This window comes from Hemiscyllium ocellatum, unplaced genomic scaffold, assembly GCF_020745735.1.
Source record: "Hemiscyllium ocellatum isolate sHemOce1 unplaced genomic scaffold, sHemOce1.pat.X.cur. scaffold_2041_pat_ctg1, whole genome shotgun sequence".
Taxonomy (NCBI): Eukaryota; Metazoa; Chordata; class Chondrichthyes; order Orectolobiformes; family Hemiscylliidae; genus Hemiscyllium; species Hemiscyllium ocellatum.
In genome coordinates, this window is record NW_026867954.1 from 68,303 (window position 1) to 86,807 (window position 18,505).

Consider the following 18,505-nt stretch of genomic DNA (forward strand, 5'->3'; position numbering starts at 1 on the left):
TTGTAGATGCCGGGGGAATGAATGACCCTGCCGGGGGAATGAATGACCCTGCCGCCGCCGCTGTCCCCGATCACCGGGAGAAACCTCTCTGCAGTCGACCTGACGTGCGGTGGCTCCGGCCCGTGCCATCTGATTGGTCGTCAGCGCGACCTACGCGGCTACGTAACAGATGGAAGAAAAGCACGGGGAAAGCACAGCGACTGCTGCAGAGTGATCTTCCGGTCTGGTTGGATATCTTGGAAGGAAGGTAGACGGTAAGGGAATAAAGGAACTTTGAATATCATCAAACTGATGGAAAGGATAGTCGGCAAATATGACCTCCACCGTTGGAGTATTAATGTGCTATCGCTTCTCGGCCTTTTGGCTTGGAATATGTGTAGTTTCTGTTCTTATCAGTTTAATCGCTGATATCTCCCGAAGGTGGGAGTGTTTGTATTAAATGGATTTTTGGAGCAGGGAGATGGCTTAAGGGCTTGCTCTGTCCTCTCCATGTATCAGCCTGGTATTGCAGTGTTTCCAGGAATGGTGCACCCAACGCTTACCCAAGTTCAAAAGCAGGTGAATGCAATGTGAATCTCTTGCCTTTGCTAGTTTGCCGTGTTGATGGCAGTCAGTGATTGTTGCATCTATTGTCTTTTCAGTTGCAGGAAACTATCGTCTTTTGTTACGGGTTTTCTGTCTTATGAACCTGCTCTGCAGTTACCTGATGAAGGTGCAGCACGCTGAAAGCCAGGACAGGGGTAACCCCAACGTGCTACAGGGAACATTCTGGAACCAGGGGCCTGCCAGGAAGGTAACTTGCCAATTTGAATGAATGGATTTGCCCTTGTCTGCCGTTTTGGGCTTCTGCGGTCGTTCTTGGAACGTATCCCACCGATGGTACGGCGGTGGCGGGGGGTGGGGTGACTGCTGTAATTTCAAAGAACCCCGTTGGGCTGAAACCTGGTGTTGTGGGATTTTTAACACAGTCAAATCAGGTTGTGGGATCCCATGACTCAGCCAATGTCAAATGGCTATCAGATCAGCCCCCACAGCCCCTTCCCAACCCCCCCGCCCCCCCCCCACCCCCGAGGCAACAAATTTATCCTAATATTTTCTTGAACAAGAAAGAAATGTCTTTAGTCTGTTTCCTGAATAGAGTGAAACCCCCATCTCTGTTTGTTTCTTCGCAAACTACTGTACGGAAGCGACCTGCTTTAGTAGCTACGTCTGTACGTAAAGATTATTCACGCAGACGATCGCCCAAGGCTGGAACTGGCTTCAGCTCCCTGGTGCCACCAGGCAGCCGTACTAACCACTGATCCACTGTGCCACCCGTACGATTTGGAACGATTTGTCATCATTTGCGGTGCAAGTAGCGAAACAGTTGTCAGTTTGTCAACTGGGTCGGATTATAATGTTGTCAGCGATCTGCAGCAATGTGAACGGAGATGTCGAATCGAGCTGCTGGTGGTGATGAGGCGCGCTTGCAGCGTGACATGTTTACACGGGGAGATCAGCTCCCTCCCCATTCTCCACAGAGAGTCGGATACAAGTAGAGAGGATATTGAAAGTGGACGATAAAGAAAGGGTGCACGGACGTAATTCGCTTTTCGCAACTTTTCGGATTGATGCGGAATGCCGAGGAGCGAATCCTGTACGTGAGGGAAACGATGATTGGCATTTATGGGCAAGCTACACCAACACAAGGGGAGGCAATGAATAGGATCTTTCCGTCAAGGCCAACATTTCTCGCCCATGCCGAGATCAGCCTGGTGGTGAGCTGCTCTCTCGAACCGCTGCAGTCCAAGTGCTGTCGGTAGCCCCGCGATGCTGTTTGGGCGGGGATTCCCGATTTTGACCCGGTAACACCGGAGGAACAAGGACATATTTGCAATTCAGGACAGCGAGTGCCTCGGCGGGGGGGAGAACTTGCGAATGGTGGTGTTCCCGTGGATCTGCTGCCGTCATCCTTCGAGGCTGCGTTGGCCATGGGTTTGCAAGGTGCTGCCTGAGGAATTCTGGTGAATCTTGTAGATGCCGGGGGAATGAATGACCCTGCCGCCGCCGCTGTCCCCGATCACCGGGAGAAACCTCTCTGCAGTCGACCTGACGTGCGGTGGCTCCGGCCCGTGCCATCTGATTGGTCGTCAGCGCGACCTACGCGGCTACGTAACAGATGGACAGAAAAGCACGGGGAAAGCACAGCGACTGCTGCAGAGTGATCTTCCGGTCTGGTTGGATATCTTGGAAGGAAGGTAGACGGTAAGGGAATAAAGGAACTTTGAATATCATCAAACTGATGGAAAGGATAGTCGGCAAATATGACCTCCACCGTTGGAGTATTAATGTGCTATCGCTTCTCGGCCTTTTGGCTTGGAATATGTGTAGTTTCTGTTCTTATCAGTTTAATCGCTGATATCTCCCGAAGGTGGGAGTGTTTGTATTAAATGGATTTTTGGAGCAGGGAGATGGCTTAAGGGCTTGCTCTGTCCTCTCCATGTATCAGCCTGGTATTGCAGTGTTTCCAGGAATGGTGCACCCAACGCTTACCCAAGTTCAAAAGCAGGTGAATGCAATGTGAATCTCTTGCCTTTGCTAGTTTGCCGTGTTGATGGCAGTCAGTGATTGTTGCATCTATTGTCTTTTCAGTTGCAGGAAACTATCGTCTTTTGTTACGGGTTTTCTGTCTTATGAACCTGCTCTGCAGTTACCTGATGAAGGTGCAGCACGCTGAAAGCCAGGACAGGGGTAACCCCAACGTGCTACAGGGAACATTCTGGAACCAGGGGCCTGCCAGGAAGGTAACTTGCCAATTTGAATGAATGGATTTGCCCTTGTCTGCCGTTTTGGGCTTCTGCGGTCGTTCTTGGAACGTATCCCACCGATGGTACGGCGGTGGCGGGGGGTGGGGTGACTGCTGTAATTTCAAAGAACCCCGTTGGGCTGAAACCTGGTGTTGTGGGATTTTTAACACAGTCAAATCAGGTTGTGGGATCCCATGACTCAGCCAATGTCAAATGGCTATCAGATCAGCCCCCACAGCCCCTTCCCAACCCCCCCGCCTCCCCCCCCACCCCGAGGCAACAAATTTATCCTAATATTTTCTTGAACAAGAAAGAAATGTCTTTAGTCTGTTTCCTGAATAGAGTGAAACCCCCATCTCTGTTTGTTTCTTCGCAAACTACTGTACGGAAGCGACCTGCTTTAGTAGCTACGTCTGTACGTAAAGATTATTCACGCAGACGATCGCCCAAGGCTGGAACTGGCTTCAGCTCCCTGGTGCCACCAGGCAGCCGTACTAACCACTGATCCACTGTGCCACCCGTACGATTTGGAACGATTTGTCATCATTTGCGGTGCAAGTAGCGAAACAGTTGTCAGTTTGTCAACTGGGTCGGATTATAATGTTGTCAGCGATCTGCAGCAATGTGAACGGAGATGTCGAATCGAGCTGCTGGTGGTGATGAGGCGCGCTTGCAGCGTGACATGTTTACACGGGGAGATCAGCTCCCTCCCCATTCTCCACAGAGAGTCGGATACAAGTAGAGAGGATATTGAAAGTGGACGATAAAGAAAGGGTGCACGGACGTAATTCGCTTTTCGCAACTTTTCGGATTGATGCGGAATGCCGAGGAGCGAATCCTGTACGTGAGGGAAACGATGATTGGCATTTATGGGCAAGCTACACCAACACAAGGGGAGGCAATGAATAGGATCTTTCCGTCAAGGCCAACATTTCTCGCCCATGCCGAGATCAGCCTGGTGGTGAGCTGCTCTCTCGAACCGCTGCAGTCCAAGTGCTGTCGGTAGCCCCGCGATGCTGTTTGGGCGGGGATTCCCGATTTTGACCCGGTAACACCGGAGGAACAAGGACATATTTGCAATTCAGGACAGCGAGTGCCTCGGCGGGGGGGAGAACTTGCGAATGGTGGTGTTCCCGTGGATCTGCTGCCGTCATCCTTCGAGGCTGCGTTGGCCATGGGTTTGCAAGGTGCTGCCTGAGGAATTCTGGTGAATCTTGTAGATGCCGGGGGAATGAATGACCCTGCCGCCGCCGCTGTCCCCGATCACCGGGAGAAACCTCTCTGCAGTCGACCTGACGTGCGGTGGCTCCGGCCCGTGCCATCTGATTGGTCGTCAGCGCGACCTACGCGGCTACGTAACAGATGGACAGAAAAGCACGGGGAAAGCACAGCGACTGCTGCAGAGTGATCTTCCGGTCTGGTTGGATATCTTGGAAGGAAGGTAGACGGTAAGGGAATAAAGGAACTTTGAATATCATCAAACTGATGGAAAGGATAGTCGGCAAATATGACCTCCACCGTTGGAGTATTAATGTGCTATCGCTTCTCGGCCTTTTGGCTTGGAATATGTGTAGTTTCTGTTCTTATCAGTTTAATCGCTGATATCTCCCGAAGGTGGGAGTGTTTGTATTAAATGGATTTTTGGAGCAGGGAGATGGCTTAAGGGCTTGCTCTGTCCTCTCCATGTATCAGCCTGGTATTGCAGTGTTTCCAGGAATGGTGCACCCAACGCTTACCCAAGTTCAAAAGCAGGTGAATGCAATGTGAATCTCTTGCCTTTGCTAGTTTGCCGTGTTGATGGCAGTCAGTGATTGTTGCATCTATTGTCTTTTCAGTTGCAGGAAACTATCGTCTTTTGTTACGGGTTTTCTGTCTTATGAACCTGCTCTGCAGTTACCTGATGAAGGTGCAGCACGCTGAAAGCCAGGACAGGGGTAACCCCAACGTGCTACAGGGAACATTCTGGAACCAGGGGCCTGCCAGGAAGGTAACTTGCCAATTTGAATGAATGGATTTGCCCTTGTCTGCCGTTTTGGGCTTCTGCGGTCGTTCTTGGAACGTATCCCACCGATGGTACGGCGGTGGCGGGGGGTGGGGTGACTGCTGTAATTTCAAAGAACCCCGTTGGGCTGAAACCTGGTGTTGTGGGATTTTTAACACAGTCAAATCAGGTTGTGGGATCCCATGACTCAGCCAATGTCAAATGGCTATCAGATCAGCCCCCACAGCCCCTTCCCAACCCCCCCCGCCTCCCCCCCAACCCCGAGGCAACAAATTTATCCTAATATTTTCTTGAACAAGAAAGAAATGTCTTTGGTCTGTTTCCTGAATAGAGTGAAACCCCCATCTCTGTTTGTTTCTTCGCAAACTACTGTACGGAAGCGACCTGCTTTAGTAGCTACGTCTGTACGTAAAGATTATTCACGCAGACGATCGCCCAAGGCTGGAACTGGCTTCAGCTCCCTGGTGCCACCAGGCAGCCGTACTAACCACTGATCCACTGTGCCACCCGTACGATTTGGAACGATTTGTCATCATTTGCGGTGCAAGTAGCGAAACAGTTGTCAGTTTGTCAACTGGGTCGGATTATAATGTTGTCAGCGATCTGCAGCAATGTGAACGGAGATGTCGAATCGAGCTGCTGGTGGTGATGAGGCGCGCTTGCAGCGTGACATGTTTACACGGGGAGATCAGCTCCCTCCCCATTCTCCACAGAGAGTCGGATACAAGTAGAGAGGATATTGAAAGTGGACGATAAAGAAAGGGTGCACGGACGTAATTCGCTTTTCGCAACTTTTCGGATTGATGCGGAATGCCGAGGAGCGAATCCTGTACGTGAGGGAAACGATGATTGGCATTTATGGGCAAGCTACACCAACACAAGGGGAGGCAATGAATAGGATCTTTCCGTCAAGGCCAACATTTCTCGCCCATGCCGAGATCAGCCTGGTGGTGAGCTGCTCTCTCGAACCGCTGCAGTCCAAGTGCTGTCGGTAGCCCCGCGATGCTGTTTGGGCGGGGATTCCCGATTTTGACCCGGTAACACCGGAGGAACAAGGACATATTTGCAATTCAGGACAGCGAGTGCCTCGGCGGGGGGGAGAACTTGCGAATGGTGGTGTTCCCGTGGATCTGCTGCCGTCATCCTTCGAGGCTGCGTTGGCCATGGGTTTGCAAGGTGCTGCCTGAGGAATTCTGGTGAATCTTGTAGATGCCGGGGAATGAATGACCCTGCCGGGGAATGAATGACCCTGCCGCCGCCGCTGTCCCCGATCACCGGGAGAAACCTCTCTGCAGTCGACCTGACGTGCGGTGGCTCCGGCCCGTGCCATCTGATTGGTCGTCAGCGCGACCTACGCGGCTACGTAACAGAAAACCACGGGGAAAGCACAGCGACTGCTGCAGAGTGATCTTCCGGTCTGGTTGGATATCTTGGAAGGAAGGTAGACGGTAAGGGAATAAAGGAACTTTGAATATCATCAAACTGATGGAAAGGATAGTCGGCAAATATGACCTCCACCGTTGGAGTATTAATGTGCTATCGCTTCTCGGCCTTTTGGCTTGGAATATGTGTAGTTTCTGTTCTTATCAGTTTAATCGCTGATATCTCCCGAAGGTGGGAGTGTTTGTATTAAATGGATTTTTGGAGCAGGGAGATGGCTTAAGGGCTTGCTCTGTCCTCTCCATGTATCAGCCTGGTATTGCAGTGTTTCCAGGAATGGTGCACCCAACGCTTACCCAAGTTCAAAAGCAGGTGAATGCAATGTGAATCTCTTGCCTTTGCTAGTTTGCCGTGTTGATGGCAGTCAGTGATTGTTGCATCTATTGTCTTTTCAGTTGCAGGAAACTATCGTCTTTTGTTACGGGTTTTCTGTCTTATGAACCTGCTCTGCAGTTACCTGATGAAGGTGCAGCACGCTGAAAGCCAGGACAGGGGTAACCCCAACGTGCTACAGGGAACATTCTGGAACCAGGGGCCTGCCAGGAAGGTAACTTGCCAATTTGAATGAATGGATTTGCCCTTGTCTGCCGTTTTGGGCTTCTGCGGTCGTTCTTGGAACGTATCCCACCGATGGTACGGCGGTGGCGGGGGGTGGGGTGACTGCTGTAATTTCAAAGAACCCCGTTGGGCTGAAACCTGGTGTTGTGGGATTTTTAACACAGTCAAATCAGGTTGTGGGATCCCATGACTCAGCCAATGTCAAATGGCTATCAGATCAGCCCCCACAGCCCCTTCCCAACCCCCCACCCCCGAGGCAACAAATTTATCCTAATATTTTCTTGAACAAGGAAGAAATGTCTTTAGTCTGTTTCCTGAATAGAGTGAAACCCCCATCTCTGTTTGTTTCTTCGCAAACTACTGTACGGAAGCGACCTGCTTTAGTAGCTACGTCTGTACGTAAAGATTATTCACGCAGACGATCGCCCAAGGCTGGAACTGGCTTCAGCTCCCTGGTGCCACCAGGCAGCCGTACTAACCACTGATCCACTGTGCCACCCGTACGATTTGGAACGATTTGTCATCATTTGCGGTGCAAGTAGCGAAACAGTTGTCAGTTTGTCAACTGGGTCGGATTATAATGTTGTCAGCGATCTGCAGCAATGTGAACGGAGATGTCGAATCGAGCTGCTGGTGGTGATGAGGCGCGCTTGCAGCGTGACATGTTTACACGGGGAGATCAGCTCCCTCCCCATTCTCCACAGAGAGTCGGATACAAGTAGAGAGGATATTGAAAGTGGACGATAAAGAAAGGGTGCACGGACGTAATTCGCTTTTCGCAACTTTTCGGATTGATGCGGAATGCCGAGGAGCGAATCCTGTACGTGAGGGAAACGATGATTGGCATTTATGGGCAAGCTACACCAACACAAGGGGAGGCAATGAATAGGATCTTTCCGTCAAGGCCAACATTTCTCGCCCATGCCGAGATCAGCCTGGTGGTGAGCTGCTCTCTCGAACCGCTGCAGTCCAAGTGCTGTCGGTAGCCCCGCGATGCTGTTTGGGCGGGGATTCCCGATTTTGACCCGGTAACACCGGAGGAACACAGGACATATTTGCAATTCAGGACAGCGAGTGCCTCGGCGGGGGGGAGAACTTGCGAATGGTGGTGTTCCCGTGGATCTGCTGCCGTCATCCTTCGAGGCTGCGTTGGCCATGGGTTTGCAAGGTGCTGCCTGAGGAATTCTGGTGAATCTTGTAGATGCCGGGGGAATGAATGACCCTGCCGCCGCCGCTGTCCCCGATCACCGGGAGAAACCTCTCTGCAGTCGACCTGACGTGCGGTGGCTCCGGCCCGTGCCATCTGATTGGTCGTCAGCGCGACCTACGCGGCTACGTAACAGATGGACAGAAAAGCACGGGGAAAGCACAGCGACTGCTGCAGAGTGATCTTCCGGTCTGGTTGGATATCTTGGAAGGAAGGTAGACGGTAAGGGAATAAAGGAACTTTGAATATCATCAAACTGATGGAAAGGATAGTCGGCAAATATGACCTCCACCGTTGGAGTATTAATGTGCTATCGCTTCTCGGCCTTTTGGCTTGGAATATGTGTAGTTTCTGTTCTTATCAGTTTAATCGCTGATATCTCCCGAAGGTGGGAGTGTTTGTATTAAATGGATTTTTGGAGCAGGGAGATGGCTTAAGGGCTTGCTCTGTCCTCTCCATGTATCAGCCTGGTATTGCAGTGTTTCCAGGAATGGTGCACCCAACGCTTACCCAAGTTCAAAAGCAGGTGAATGCAATGTGAATCTCTTGCCTTTGCTAGTTTGCCGTGTTGATGGCAGTCAGTGATTGTTGCATCTATTGTCTTTTCAGTTGCAGGAAACTATCGTCTTTTGTTACGGGTTTTCTGTCTTATGAACCTGCTCTGCAGTTACCTGATGAAGGTGCAGCACGCTGAAAGCCAGGACAGGGGTAACCCCAACGTGCTACAGGGAACATTCTGGAACCAGGGGCCTGCCAGGAAGGTAACTTGCCAATTTGAATGAATGGATTTGCCCTTGTCTGCCGTTTTGGGCTTCTGCGGTCGTTCTTGGAACGTATCCCACCGATGGTACGGCGGTGGCGGGGGGTGGGGTGACTGCTGTAATTTCAAAGAACCCCGTTGGGCTGAAACCTGGTGTTGTGGGATTTTTAACACAGTCAAATCAGGTTGTGGGATCCCATGACTCAGCCAATGTCAAATGGCTATCAGATCAGCCCCCACAGCCCTTCCCAACCCCCCCGCCTCCCCCCCACCCCCGAGGCAACAAATTTATCCTAATATTTTCTTGAACAAGGAAGAAATGTCTTTAGTCTGTTTCCTGAATAGAGTGAAACCCCATCTCTGTTTGTTTCTTCGCAAACTACTGTACGGAAGCGACCTGCTTTAGTAGCTACGTCTGTACGTAAAGATTATTCACGCAGACGATCGCCCAAGGCTGGAACTGGCTTCAGCTCCCTGGTGCCACCAGGCAGCCGTACTAACCACTGATCCACTGTGCCACCCGTACGATTTGGAACGATTTGTCATCATTTGCGGTGCAAGTAGCGAAACAGTTGTCAGTTTGTCAACTGGGTCGGATTATAATGTTGTCAGCGATCTGCAGCAATGTGAACGGAGATGTCGAATCGAGCTGCTGGTGGTGATGAGGCGCGCTTGCAGCGTGACATGTTTACACGGGGAGATCAGCTCCCTCCCCATTCTCCACAGAGAGTCGGATACAAGTAGAGAGGATATTGAAAGTGGACGATAAAGAAAGGGTGCACGGACGTAATTCGCTTTTCGCAACTTTTCGGATTGATGCGGAATGCCGAGGAGCGAATCCTGTACGTGAGGGAAACGATGATTGGCATTTATGGGCAAGCTACACCAACACAAGGGGAGGCAATGAATAGGATCTTTCCGTCAAGGCCAACATTTCTCGCCCATGCCGAGATCAGCCTGGTGGTGAGCTGCTCTCTCGAACCGCTGCAGTCCAAGTGCTGTCGGTAGCCCCGCGATGCTGTTTGGGCGGGGATTCCCGATTTTGACCCGGTAACACCGGAGGAACAAGGACATATTTGCAATTCAGGACAGCGAGTGCCTCGGCGGGGGGGGAGAACTTGCGAATGGTGGTGTTCCCGTGGATCTGCTGCCGTCATCCTTCGAGGCTGCGTTGGCCATGGGTTTGCAAGGTGCTGCCTGAGGAATTCTGGTGAATCTTGTAGATGCCGGGGGAATGAATGACCCTGCCGCCGCCGCTGTCCCCGATCACCGGGAGAAACCTCTCTGCAGTCGACCTGACGTGCGGTGGCTCCGGCCCGTGCCATCTGATTGGTCGTCAGCGCGACCTACGCGGCTACGTAACAGATGGACAGAAAAGCACGGGGAAAGCACAGCGACTGCTGCAGAGTGATCTTCCGGTCTGGTTGGATATCTTGGAAGGAAGGTAGACGGTAAGGGAATAAAGGAACTTTGAATATCATCAAACTGATGGAAAGGATAGTCGGCAAATATGACCTCCACCGTTGGAGTATTAATGTGCTATCGCTTCTCGGCCTTTTGGCTTGGAATATGTGTAGTTTCTGTTCTTATCAGTTTAATCGCTGATATCTCCGAAGGTGGGAGTGTTTGTATTAAATGGATTTTTGGAGCAGGGAGATGGCTTAAGGGCTTGCTCTGTCCTCTCCATGTATCAGCCTGGTATTGCAGTGTTTCCAGGAATGGTGCACCCAACGCTTACCCAAGTTCAAAAGCAGGTGAATGCAATGTGAATCTCTTGCCTTTGCTAGTTTGCCGTGTTGATGGCAGTCAGTGATTGTTGCATCTATTGTCTTTTCAGTTGCAGGAAACTATCGTCTTTTGTTACGGGTTTTCTGTCTTATGAACCTGCTCTGCAGTTACCTGATGAAGGTGCAGCACGCTGAAAGCCAGGACAGGGGTAACCCCAACGTGCTACAGGGAACATTCTGGAACCAGGGGCCTGCCAGGAAGGTAACTTGCCAATTTGAATGAATGGATTTGCCCTTGTCTGCCGTTTTGGGCTTCTGCGGTCGTTCTTGGAACGTATCCCACCGATGGTACGGCGGTGGTGGCGGGGGGTGGGGTGACTGCTGTAATTTCAAAGAACCCCGTTGGGCTGAAACCTGGTGTTGTGGGATTTTTAACACAGTCAAATCAGGTTGTGGGATCCCATGACTCAGCCAATGTCAAATGGCTATCAGATCAGCCCCCACAGCCCCTTCCCAACCCCCCCGCCTCCCCCCCACCCCCGAGGCAACAAATTTATCCTAATATTTTCTTGAACAAGAAAGAAATGTCTTTGGTCTGTTTCCTGAATAGAGTGAAACCCCCATCTCTGTTTGTTTCTTCGCAAACTACTGTACGGAAGCGACCTGCTTTAGTAGCTACGTCTGTACGTAAAGATTATTCACGCAGACGATCGCCCAAGGCTGGAACTGGCTTCAGCTCCCTGGTGCCACCAGGCAGCCGTACTAACCACTGATCCACTGTGCCACCCGTACGATTTGGAACGATTTGTCATCATTTGCGGTGCAAGTAGCGAAACAGTTGTCAGTTTGTCAACTGGGTCGGATTATAATGTTGTCAGCGATCTGCAGCAATGTGAACGGAGATGTCGAATCGAGCTGTGGTGGTGATGAGGCGCGCTTGCAGCGTGACATGTTTACACGGGGAGATCAGCTCCCTCCCCATTCTCCACAGAGAGTCGGATACAAGTAGAGAGGATATTGAAAGTGGACGATAAAGAAAGGGTGCACGGACGTAATTCGCTTTTCGCAACTTTTCGGATTGATGCGGAATGCCGAGGAGCGAATCCTGTACGTGAGGGAAACGATGATTGGCATTTATGGGCAAGCTACACCAACACAAGGGGAGGCAATGAATAGGATCTTTCCGTCAAGGCCAACATTTCTCGCCCATGCCGAGATCAGCCTGGTGGTGAGCTGCTCTCTCGAACCGCTGCAGTCCAAGTGCTGTCGGTAGCCCCGCGATGCTGTTTGGGCGGGGATTCCCGATTTTGACCCGGTAACACCGGAGGAACAAGGACATATTTGCAATTCAGGACAGCGAGTGCCTCGGGCGGGGGGAGAACTTGCGAATGGTGGTGTTCCCGTGGATCTGCTGCCGTCATCCTTCGAGGCTGCGTTGGCCATGGGTTTGCAAGGTGCTGCCTGAGGAATTCTGGTGAATCTTGTAGATGCGGGGGAATGAATGACCCTGCGGGGAATGAATGACCCTGCCGCCGCCGCTGTCCCCGATCACCGGGAGAAACCTCTCTGCAGTCGACCTGACGTGCGGTGGCTCCGGCCCGTGCCATCTGATTGGTCGTCTGCGCGACCTACGCGGCTACGTAACAGAAAAGCACGGGTAAAGCACAGCGACTGCTGCAGAGTGATCTTCCGGTCTGGTTGGATATCTTGGAAGGAAGGTAGACGGTAAGGGAATAAAGGAACTTTGAATATCATCAAACTGATGGAAAGGATAGTCGGCAAATATGACCTCCACCGTTGGAGTATTAATGTGCTATCGCTTCTCGGCCTTTTGGCTTGGAATATGTGTAGTTTCTGTTCTTATCAGTTTAATCGCTGATATCTCCCGAAGGTGGGAGTGTTTGTATTAAATGGATTTTTGGAGCAGGGAGATGGCTTAAGGGCTTGCTCTGTCCTCTCCATGTATCAGCCTGGTATTGCAGTGTTTCCAGGAATGGTGCACCCAACGCTTACCCAAGTTCAAAAGCAGGTGAATGCAATGTGAATCTCTTGCCTTTGCTAGTTTGCCGTGTTGATGGCAGTCAGTGATTGTTGCATCTATTGTCTTTTCAGTTGCAGGAAACTATCGTCTTTTGTTACGGGTTTTCTGTCTTATGAACCTGCTCTGCAGTTACCTGATGAAGGTGCAGCACGCTGAAAGCCAGGACAGGGGTAACCCCAACGTGCTACAGGGAACATTCTGGAACCAGGGGCCTGCCAGGAAGGTAACTTGCCAATTTGAATGAATGGATTTGCCCTTGTCTGCCGTTTTGGGCTTCTGCGGTCGTTCTTGGAACGTATCCCACCGATGGTACGGCGGTGGCGGGGGGTGGGGTGACTGCTGTAATTTCAAAGAACCCCGTTGGGCTGAAACCTGGTGTTGTGGGATTTTTAACACAGTCAAATCAGGTTGTGGGATCCCATGACTCAGCCAATGTCAAATGGCTATCAGATCAGCCCCCACAGCCCCTTCCCAACCCCCCCCCCCGAGGCAACAAATTTATCCTAATATTTTCTTGAACAAGGAAGAAATGTCTTTAGTCTGTTTCCTGAATAGAGTGAAACCCCCATCTCTGTTTGTTTCTTCGCAAACTACTGTACGGAAGCGACCTGCTTTAGTAGCTACGTCTGTACGTAAAGATTATTCACGCAGACGATCGCCCAAGGCTGGAACTGGCTTCAGCTCCCTGGTGCCACCAGGCAGCCGTACTAACCACTGATCCACTGTGCCACCCGTACGATTTGGAACGATTTGTCATCATTTGCGGTGCAAGTAGCGAAACAGTTGTCAGTTTGTCAACTGGGTCGGATTATAATGTTGTCAGCGATCTGCAGCAATGTGAACGGAGATGTCGAATCGAGCTGCTGGTGGTGATGAGGCGCGCTTGCAGCGTGACATGTTTACACGGGGAGATCAGCTCCCTCCCCATTCTCCACAGAGAGTCGGATACAAGTAGAGAGGATATTGAAAGTGGACGATAAAGAAAGGGTGCACGGACGTAATTCGCTTTTCGCAACTTTTCGGATTGATGCGGAATGCCGAGGAGCGAATCCTGTACGTGAGGGAAACGATGATTGGCATTTATGGGCAAGCTACACCAACACAAGGGGAGGCAATGAATAGGATCTTTCCGTCAAGGCCAACATTTCTCGCCCATGCCGAGATCAGCCTGGTGGTGAGCTGCTCTCTCGAACCGCTGCAGTCCAAGTGCTGTCGGTAGCCCCGCGATGCTGTTTGGGCGGGGATTCCCGATTTTGACCCGGTAACACCGGAGGAACAAGGACATATTTGCAATTCAGGACAGCGAGTGCCTCGGCGGGGGGGAGAACTTGCGAATGGTGGTGTTCCCGTGGATCTGCTGCCGTCATCCTTCGAGGCTGCGTTGGCCATGGGTTTGCAAGGTGCTGCCTGAGGAATTCTGGTGAATCTTGTAGATGCCGGGGGAATGAATGACCCTGCCGCCGCCGCTGTCCCCGATCACCGGGAGAAACCTCTCTGCAGTCGACCTGACGTGCGGTGGCTCCGGCCCGTGCCATCTGATTGGTCGTCAGCGCGACCTACGCGGCTACGTAACAGATGGACAGAAAAGCACGGGGAAAGCACAGCGACTGCTGCAGAGTGATCTTCCGGTCTGGTTGGATATCTTGGAAGGAAGGTAGACGGTAAGGGAATAAAGGAACTTTGAATATCATCAAACTGATGGAAAGGATAGTCGGCAAATATGACCTCCACCGTTGGAGTATTAATGTGCTATCGCTTCTCGGCCTTTTGGCTTGGAATATGTGTAGTTTCTGTTCTTATCAGTTTAATCGCTGATATCTCCCGAAGGTGGGAGTGTTTGTATTAAATGGATTTTTGGAGCAGGGAGATGGCTTAAGGGCTTGCTCTGTCCTCTCCATGTATCAGCCTGGTATTGCAGTGTTTCCAGGAATGGTGCACCCAACGCTTACCCAAGTTCAAAAGCAGGTGAATGCAATGTGAATCTCTTGCCTTTGCTAGTTTGCCGTGTTGATGGCAGTCAGTGATTGTTGCATCTATTGTCTTTTCAGTTGCAGGAAACTATCGTCTTTTGTTACGGGTTTTCTGTCTTATGAACCTGCTCTGCAGTTACCTGATGAAGGTGCAGCACGCTGAAAGCCAGGACAGGGGTAACCCCACGTGCTACAGGGAACATTCTGGAACCAGGGGCCTGCCAGGAAGGTAACTTGCCAATTTGAATGAATGGATTTTGCCTTGTCTGCCGTTTTGGGCTTCTGCGGTCGTTCTTGGAACGTATCCACCGATGGTACGGCGGGGTGGCGGGGGGTGGGGTGACTGCTGTAATTTCAAAAAGACCCCGTTGGGCTGAAACCTGGTGTTGTGGGATTTTTAACACAGTCAAATCAGGTTGTGGGATCCCATGACTCAGCCAATGTCAAATGGCTATCAGATCAGCCCCCACAGCCCCTTCCCAACCCCCCCGCCCTCCCCCCACCCCCGAGGCACAAAATTTATCCTAATATTTTCTTGAACAAGAAGAAATGTCTTTAGTCTGTTTCCTGAATAGAGTGAAACCCCATCTCTGTTTGTTTCTTCGCAAAACTACTGTACGGAAGCGACCTGCTTTAGTAGCTACGTCTGTACGTAAAGATTATTCACGCAGACGATCGCCCAAGGCTGGAACTGGCTTCAGCTCCCTGGTGCCACCAGGCAGCCGTACTAACCACTGATCCACTGTGCCACCCGTACGATTTGGAACGATTTGTCATCATTTGCGGTGCAAGTAGCGAAACAGTTGTCAGTTTGTCAACTGGGTCGGATTATAATGTTGTCAGCGATCTGCAGCAATGTGAACGGAGATGTCGAATCGAGCTGCTGGTGGTGATGAGGCGCGCTTGCAGCGTGACATGTTTACACGGGGAGATCAGCTCCCCCCCCATTCTCCACAGAGAGTCGGATACAAGTAGAGAGGATATTGAAAGTGGACGATAAAGAAAGGGTGCACGGACGTAATTCGCTTTTCGCAACTTTTCGGATTGATGCGGAATGCGAGGAGCGCGAATCCTGTACGTGAGGGAACGATGATTGGCATTTATGGGCAAGCTACACCAACACAAGGGGAGGCAATGAATAGGATCTTTCCGTCAAGGCCAACATTTCTCGCCCATGCCGAGATCAGCCTGGTGGTGAGCTGCTCTCTCGAACCGCTGCAGTCAAGTGCTGTCGGTAGCCCCGCGATGCTGTTTGGGCGGGGATTCCCGATTTTGACCCGGTAACACCGGAGGAACAAGGACATATTTGCAATTCAGGACAGCGAGTGCCTCGGCGGGGGAGGAGAACTTGCGAATGGTGGTGTTCGTGGATCTGCTGCCGTCATCTTCGAGGCTGCGTTGGCCATGGGTTTGCAAGGTGCTGCCTGAGGAATTCTGGTGAATCTTGTAGATGCCGGGGGAATGAATGACCCTGCCGGGGAATGCTGACCCGATCGCCGGGGATCACCGGGAGAAACCTCTCTGCAGTCGACCTGACGTGCGGTGGCTCCGGCCCGTGCCATCTGATTGGTCGTCAGCGCGACCTACGCGGCTACGTAACAGATGGACAGAAAAGCACGGGGGGGAAAGCACAGCGACTGCTGCAGAGTGATCTTCCGGTCTGGTTGGATATCTTGGAAGGAAGGTAGACGGTAAGGGAATAAAGGAACTTTGAATATCATCAAACTGATGGAAAGGATAGTCGGCAAATATGACCTCCACCGTTGGAGTATTAATGTGCTATCGCTTCTCGGCCTTTTGGCTTGGAATATGTGTAGTTTCTGTTCTTATCAGTTTAATCGCTGATATCTCCCGAAGGTGGGAGTGTTTGTATTAAATGGATTTTTGGAGCAGGGAGATGGCTTAAGGGCTTGCTCTGTCCTCTCCATGTATCAGCTGGTATTGCAGTGTTTCCAGGAATGGTGCACCCAACGCTTACCCAAGTTCAAAAGCAGGTGAATGCAATGTGAATCTCTTGCCTTTGCTAGTTTGCCGTGTTGATGGCAGTCAGTGATTGTTGCATCTATTGTCTTTTCAGTTGCAGGAAACTATCGTCTTTTGTTACGGGGTTTTCTGTCTTATGAACCTGCTCTGCAGTTACCTGATGATGGTGCAGCACGCTGAAAGCCAGGACAGGGGTAACCCCAACGTGCTACAGGGAACATTCTGGAACCTGGGGCCTGCCAGGTAGGTAACTTGCCAATTTGAATGAATGGATTTGCCTTGTCTGCCGTTTTGGGCTTCTGCGGTCGTTCTTGGAACGTATCCCACCGATGGTACGGCGGTGGCGGGGGGGGTGGGGTGACTGCTGTAATTTCAAAGAACCCGTTGGGCTGAAACCTGGTGTTGTGGGATTTTTAACACAGTCAAATCAGGTTGTGGGATCCCATGACTCAGCCAATGTCAAATGGCTATCAGATCAGCCCCCACAGCCCCTTCCCAACCCCCCGCCCCCTCCCCCCCAACCGAGGCAACAAATTTATCCTAATATTTTCTTGAACAAGAAAGAATGTCTTTGGTCTGTTTCCTGAATAGAGTGAAACCCCATCTCTGTTTGTTTCTTCGCAAACTACTGTACGGAAGCGACCTGCTTTAGTAGCTACGTCTGTACGTAAAGATTATTCACGCAGACGATCGCCAAGGCTGGAACTGGCTTCAGCTCCCTGGTGCCACCAGGCAGCCGTACTAACCACTGATCCACTGTGCCACCCGTACGATTTGGAACGATTTGTCATCATTTGCGGTGCAAGTAGCGAAACAGTTGTCAGTTTGTCAACTGGGTCGGATTATAATGTTGTCAGCGATCTGCAGCAATGTGAACGGAGATGTCGAATCGAGCTGCTGGTGGTGATGATGAGGCGCGCTTGCAGCGTGACATGTTTACACGGGGAGATCAGCTCCCTCCCCATTCTCCACAGAGAGTCGGATACAAGTAGAGAGGATATTGAAAGTGGACGATAAAGAAAGGGTGCACGGACGTAATTCGCTTTTCGCAACTTTTCGGATTGATGCGGAATGCCGAGGAGCGAATCCTGTACGTGAGGGAAAACGATGATTGGCATTTATGGGCAAGCTACACCAACACAAGGGGAGGCAATGAATAGGATCTTTCCGTCAAGGCCAACATTTCTCGCCCATGCCGAGATCAGCCTGGTGGTGAGCTGCTTCTCGAACCGCTGCAGTCAAGTGCTGTCGGTAGCCGCGATGCTGTTTGGGCGGGGATTCCCGTTTTGACCCGGTAACACCGGAGGAACAAGGACATATTTGCAATTCAGGACAGCGAGTGCCTCGGCGCGGGGGGGAGAACTTGCGAATGGTGGTGTTCCCGTGGAATCTGCTGCGTCATCCTTCGAGGCTGCGGTTGGCCATGGGTTTGCAAGGTGCTGCCTGAGGAATTCTGGTGAATCTTGTAGATGCCGGGGGAAAAGATGACCTGCCGGGGAAATGAATGACCCTGCCGCCGCCGCTGTCCCGATCACCGGGAGAAACCTCTCTGCAGTGACCTGACGTGCAGTGGCTCCGGGCCCGTGCCATCTGATTGGTCGTCAGCGCGACCTACGCGGCTACGTAACAGAAAACACGGGAAAGCACAGCGGACTGCTGCAGAGTGATCTTCGGTCGGTTGGATATCTTGGAAGGAAGGTAGACGGTAAGGGAATAAAGAACTTTGATTATCATCAAACTGATGGAAAGGATAGTCGGCAAATATGACCTCCACGTTGGAGTATTAATGTGCTATCGCCTCTCGGCCTTTTGGCTTGGAATAATGTGTAGTTTCTGTTCTTATCAGTTAAATCGCTGATATCTCCCGAAGGTGGGGAGTGTTTGTATTAAATGGATTTTTGGAGCAGGGAGATGGCTTAAGGGCTTGCTCTGTCCTCTCCATGTATCAGCCTGGTATTGCAGTGTTTCCAGGAATGGTGCACCCAACGTTACCCAAGTTCAAAAGCAGGTGAATGCAATGTGAATCTCTTG

General features: G+C 51.3%; 10 non-coding genes across 10 annotated transcripts; all 10 read left to right on the top strand.

The window, feature by feature from the left end:
- The first annotated feature begins 344 nt into the window (after positions 1-344).
- Positions 345-536, top strand: LOC132810937 (U2 spliceosomal RNA). Its single transcript, XR_009643150.1, has one exon. It is a non-coding gene; the product is annotated as a U2 spliceosomal RNA (small nuclear RNA).
- A 1,798-nt stretch (positions 537-2,334) lies between these two features.
- Positions 2,335-2,526, top strand: LOC132810938 (U2 spliceosomal RNA). Its single transcript, XR_009643151.1, has one exon. It is a non-coding gene; the product is annotated as a U2 spliceosomal RNA (small nuclear RNA).
- A 1,798-nt stretch (positions 2,527-4,324) lies between these two features.
- On the top strand, positions 4,325-4,516 carry LOC132810939 (U2 spliceosomal RNA). The gene has a single exon (XR_009643152.1). It is a non-coding gene; the product is annotated as a U2 spliceosomal RNA (small nuclear RNA).
- Positions 4,517-6,326: 1,810 nt separating this feature from the next.
- Positions 6,327-6,518, top strand: LOC132810940 (U2 spliceosomal RNA). The gene has a single exon (XR_009643153.1). It is a non-coding gene; the product is annotated as a U2 spliceosomal RNA (small nuclear RNA).
- Positions 6,519-8,305: 1,787 nt separating this feature from the next.
- LOC132810941 (U2 spliceosomal RNA) lies at positions 8,306-8,497 on the top strand. Its single transcript, XR_009643154.1, has one exon. It is a non-coding gene; the product is annotated as a U2 spliceosomal RNA (small nuclear RNA).
- Positions 8,498-10,294: 1,797 nt separating this feature from the next.
- LOC132810946 (U2 spliceosomal RNA) lies at positions 10,295-10,485 on the top strand. The gene has a single exon (XR_009643159.1). It is a non-coding gene; the product is annotated as a U2 spliceosomal RNA (small nuclear RNA).
- A 1,810-nt stretch (positions 10,486-12,295) lies between these two features.
- LOC132810943 (U2 spliceosomal RNA) lies at positions 12,296-12,487 on the top strand. Its single transcript, XR_009643156.1, has one exon. It is a non-coding gene; the product is annotated as a U2 spliceosomal RNA (small nuclear RNA).
- Positions 12,488-14,272: 1,785 nt separating this feature from the next.
- Positions 14,273-14,464, top strand: LOC132810944 (U2 spliceosomal RNA). The gene has a single exon (XR_009643157.1). It is a non-coding gene; the product is annotated as a U2 spliceosomal RNA (small nuclear RNA).
- Positions 14,465-16,272: 1,808 nt separating this feature from the next.
- On the top strand, positions 16,273-16,463 carry LOC132810951 (U2 spliceosomal RNA). Its single transcript, XR_009643163.1, has one exon. It is a non-coding gene; the product is annotated as a U2 spliceosomal RNA (small nuclear RNA).
- A 1,804-nt stretch (positions 16,464-18,267) lies between these two features.
- On the top strand, positions 18,268-18,461 carry LOC132810949 (U2 spliceosomal RNA). The gene has a single exon (XR_009643161.1). It is a non-coding gene; the product is annotated as a U2 spliceosomal RNA (small nuclear RNA).
- Positions 18,462-18,505: the final 44 nt, after the last annotated feature.